The sequence below is a fragment of the Rhododendron vialii genome, chromosome 11a (assembly GCF_030253575.1).
Source record: "Rhododendron vialii isolate Sample 1 chromosome 11a, ASM3025357v1".
NCBI lineage: Eukaryota > Viridiplantae > Streptophyta > Magnoliopsida > Ericales > Ericaceae > Rhododendron > Rhododendron vialii.
In genome coordinates, this window is record NC_080567.1 from 120001 (window position 1) to 125000 (window position 5000).

Here is a 5000-nt window from a genome sequence, read left to right on the forward strand (position 1 = left end):
TATTTACATAATTATTGTGTAGCTTGTTTATAATTTTTCGTGATTTTTTCTTACCTTTTTTGTATTTTTTTGTATTTTTTATGATTTTTATCTATTTATTTTTTGTTTAATTAATATAAAATTATCCTTTGGGCAAAAAATTCTGAATTTTTTTGTGGAGGTGCTCCATATTTTTGTGAAGATGTCCCAATTCAAAGTTCATGAAAAAAAGTTGTGATGCTCAAAAAAAACCCCATTGCTTCAGTTCGGACACATTGATGTTCCTTCCTGCCACAAGGGCAAAGGCTAATTTTACTACTATAGGGGGGGGTGGTGTCCCTCCCTTGGGGAAGCCGTGGCCACCCGACGCCGGGTGCCAAGGCACGTTGCTATCGAGACCACCCGGGCAATTCTTGGCCATTTGGCCTCGGTTACTCGAGAAAACACTACCCGTCGGTAATGCCCGGAAAAAAGACCGAAATGCCCCTGAATCGAAATGCTATTTTAAGCCGTCCCGAAAGGCAAAGCACGGCTCTATCGGGCAGAGCAGGACTCTATCGGGCAGTTGCTGGCCGTTTGGCCTCGGATACCCCTCGAATCACATCCCGTCGGTAATGCTCGGAAGAAAAGGCCGAAATTCTCATGAAACGGCATGCTCTTTTAGCCGAGACGCGACTCTATCGAGCAAAAACTAGATTTCCTCTGCCTCGTTGCCTCGCTTACTCAAGAGAACCCGATCCGTCAGTTATGCTCGGAAAGAGCACCGAAAGGCCCTTGAAACGGCATGCTAATATAACCGGGTTCGGCAAAGGCGAAACTAGATTTTCTTTGCCGTTTGGGCTAGGCTGTACCAGTCGTTATCGTCCACCGCCTAGCCGTCCAAGTGTTTCCAAGTGTCCAAGTTCCAAAGTGCCTAAGTGCCGTGCCGTGCCGCGCGCGCGCGCGCGCGGGTCTTTGATATATAGCATGTTTAGAATTTTTTTTCTAAATATTCTTATATCAAAGACCCGCGCGCGCGGCACGGCACGGCACTTAGGCACTTTGGAACTTGGACACTTGGAAACACTTGGGAAACACTTGGGCAAACACTTGGGCGTATGCCAAGACGACGGTCTAGACAAGGCATCGGGAATCGCACATGAATGTAGGCAACAACAGTTGACTGTTCTAGCCAAGGCATGGCAAGTTGGCTCACCGGGTAACGGCTAAAAAGTTGCTGGGTAACGGCAACCAAGCTGTCGGGTAATGCTGGGTATCGGCTAAAATGTTGCTGGGTAACGGCAACCAAGCTGTCGGGTAATGCTGGCTATCGGCTAAAATGTTGCTGGGTAACGGCAACCAAGCTGTCGGGTAATGCTGGGTATCGGCTAAAAAGTTGCTGGGTATCGGCTAAAATGTTGCTGGGTAACGGCAACCAAGCTGTCGGGTAATGCTGGGTATCGGCTAAAAAGTTGCTGGGTATCGGCTAAAATGTTGCTGGGTAACGGCAACCAAGCTGTCGGGTAATGCTGGCTATCGGCTAAAAAGTTGCTGGGTATCGGCTAAAATGTTGCTGGGTAACGGCAACCAAGCTGTCGGGTAATGCTGGCTATCGGGTAAAAAGTTGTTGGGTGATGGCAACCAAGCTGTCGGGTAATGCTGGGTATCGGCAACAACAACCAAGATGACGGGTAACGCTGGGTAATGGCTAAGAAGTTTCTAGGCAACGGCAAGCAAGTTGCTGGGTAACGGCTAAAAAGTTGCTGGTTAACGGCTAAGAATTTGCTGGGTACCGGCTAAAAAGTAGCTTGTCGCCGGGCAAATCAATGCAAGCACCAATATGTTCTTGTCGAAACGCCCCAAAAACTCTTGTTTAGTCGCCATCTTTTGGGACTTTCGCAATGTTAGTTTAAAATCTTTTTTAATTTTTATTTTTAGATGTTTTTAAGTCTTAATTTAAACATTTTCTATTATAGATGCCTTATTTTTCAACCCAATATATTTACCTAATTATTGTGTAGCTTGTTTATAATTTTTTGTGATTTTTTCTTACTTTTTTTGTATTTTTTTGTATTTTTTATGATTTTTATCTATTTATTTTTTGTTTAATTAATATAAAATTATCCTTTTGGCAAAAAATTCTGAATTTTTTGGAGGAGTTGCTTCATATTTTTGTGAAGATGTCCCAATTCAAAGTTTATGAAAAAAAGTTGCGATGCTCAAAAAAACCCCTATTGCTTCAGTTCGGACACATTGATGTTCCTTCCTGCCACAAGGGCAAAGGCTAATTTTACTACTATAGGGGGGGGTGGTGTCCCTCCCTTGGGGAAGCCGAGGCCACCCGACGCCGGGTGCCAAGGCACGTTGCTATCGAGACCACCCGGGCAAATCTTGGCCATTTGGCCTCGGTTACTCGAGAAAACACTACCCGTCGGTAATGCACGGAAAAAAGACCGAAATGCCCCTGAATCGAAATGCTATATTAAGTCGTCCCGCAAGGCAATGCACAGCTCTATCGAGCAGAGCAGGACTCTATCGGGCAATTCTTGGCCATTTGGCCTTGGTTACCCCTGGAAGCACTACCCGTGGGTAATGCTCGGAAAAAAGACCGAAATACCCCGGAGGCGAAATGTTATTTTTACCCGTCCCGTGGGGCAAAGCATGACTCTATCGGGCAAAGAAAAACTATGTCGGGCAAATGTTGGCGGTTTGGCCACAGAAACCCGTAAAGAGATGACCCGTTGGTAACGCTAGAAAAAAATGCCCGGGTAAAGGCAAGGCCTAGCCAAGGAATGGCAGAGCAAACAATGACACTATCGGGCAGAAACTAGAACTCCATGGCCGTTTGGTCTCAAAATGCTCGTGCTTTCGAGTCCCGTTGGGAATGCTTGCAGACTCACATCCTCCATGATGCATTGGTGTTCCCATGGGGGATGCCTCCTTGCTGAGAGGTAAGCTTGCTACCTTGGTGGTGAGCGCCGGCTAACGGATACCTGTTGGCTATGGCACAGTCCCGATGATGCATTGGTGTCCCCGCACGGAAAAGCGTAACTGGCTAATGGTCTTTCATTCCTAATGCCACGTTGCGTAGCCCAGGGGTTGCCTCCTTGTTGAGGGAGAAGCTTGTCGCTTAGGCGGCGAGCGCTGGTTGATGGTTCTCCATTGGCTATGGCACTGTCCCTTGGGTAATTTTCCTCCATGATGCATTGGTGTCCCTTTCGGGGGATGCCTCCTTGCTGAGAGGTAAGCTCGACGCCTTGGCGGTGAGCGCCGGCTGATGGATATCCGTTGGCTATGGCACATTCCCGATGACGCATTGGTGTCCCCGCACGGAAAAGCGAAACTGGCTAATGGTCTTTGATTCCTAATGCCACGTTGCGTAGCCCAGGGGTTGCCTCCATGTCGAGGGAGAAGCTTGTCGCTTAGGCGGCGAGCGCCGGTTGATGGTTCTCCATTGGCTATGGCACTGTCCCTTGGGTAATTTTCCTCCATGATGCATTGGTGTCCCTTTCGGGGGATGCCTCCTTGCTGAGAGGTAAGCTCGTCGCCTTGGCGGTGAGCGCCGGCTGATGGATATCCGTTGGCTATGGCCCAGTCCCGATGACGCATTGGTGTCCCCGCACGGAAAAGCGAAACTGGCTAATGGTCTTTGATTCCTAATGCCACGTTGCGTAGCCCAGGGGTTGCCTCCTTGTCGAGGGAGAAGCTTGTCGCTTAGGCGGCGAGCGCCGGTTGATGGTTCTCCATTGGCTATGGCACTGTCCCTTGGGTAATTTTCCTCCATGATGCATTGGTGTCCCTTTCGGGGGATGCCTCCTTGCTGAGAGGTAAGCTTGCCGCCTTGGCGGTGAGCGCCGGCTGATGGATATCCGTTGGCTATGGCACAATCCCGATGATGCATTGGTGTCCCCGCACGGAAAAGCGAAACTGGCTAATGGTCTTTGATTCCTAATGCCACGTTGCGTAGCCCAGGGGTTGCCTCCTTGTCGAGGGAGAAGCTTGTCGCTTAGGCGGTGAGCGCCGGTTGATGGTTCTCCATTGGCTATGGCACTGTCCCTTGGGTAATTTTCCTCCATGATGCATTGGTGTCCCTTTCGGGGGATGCCTCCTTGCTGAGAGGTAAGCTTGTCGCCTTGGCGGTGAGCGCCGGCTGATGGATATCCGTTGGCTATGGCACAATCCCGATGATGCATTGGTGTCCCCGTACGGAAAAGCGAAACTGGCTAATGGTCTTTCATTCCTAATGCCACGTTGCGTAGCCCAGGGGTTGCCTCCTTGTTGAGGGAGAAGCTTGTCGCTTAGGCGGCGAGCGCCGGTTGATGGTTCTCCATTGGCTATGGCACTGTCCCTTGGGTAATTTTCCTCCATGATGCATTGGTGTCCCTTTCGGGGGATGCCTCCTTGCTGAGAGGTAAGCTCGTCGCCTTGGCGGTGAGCGCCGGCTGATGGATATCCGTTGGCTATGGCACAGTCCCGATGACGCATTGGTGTCCCCGTACGGAAAAGCGAAACTGGCTAATGGTCTTTGATTCCTAATGCCACGTTGCGTAGCCCAGGGGTTGCCTCCTTGTTGAGGGAGAAGCTTGTCGCTTAGGCGGCGAGCGCCGGTTGATGGTTCTCCATTGGCTATGGCACTGTCCCTTGGGTAATTTTCCTCCATGATGCATTGGTGTCCCTTTCGGGGGATGCCTCCTTGCTGAGAGGTAAGCTCGTCGCCTTGGCGGTGAGCGCCGGCTGATGGATATCCGTTGGCTATGGCCCATTCCCGATGACGCATTGGTGTCCCCGCACGGAAAAGCGAAACTGGCTAATGGTCTTTGATTCCTAATGCCACGTTGCGTAGCCCAGGGGTTGCCTCCTTGTCGAGGGAGAAGCTTGTCGCTTAGGCGGCGAGCGCCGGTTGATGGTTCTCCATTGGCTATGGCACTGTCCCTTTGGTAATTTTCCTCCATGATGCATTGGTGTCCCTTTCGGGGGATGCCTCCTTGCTGAGAGGTAAGCTTGTCGCCTTGGCGGTGAGCGCCGGCTGATGGATATCCATT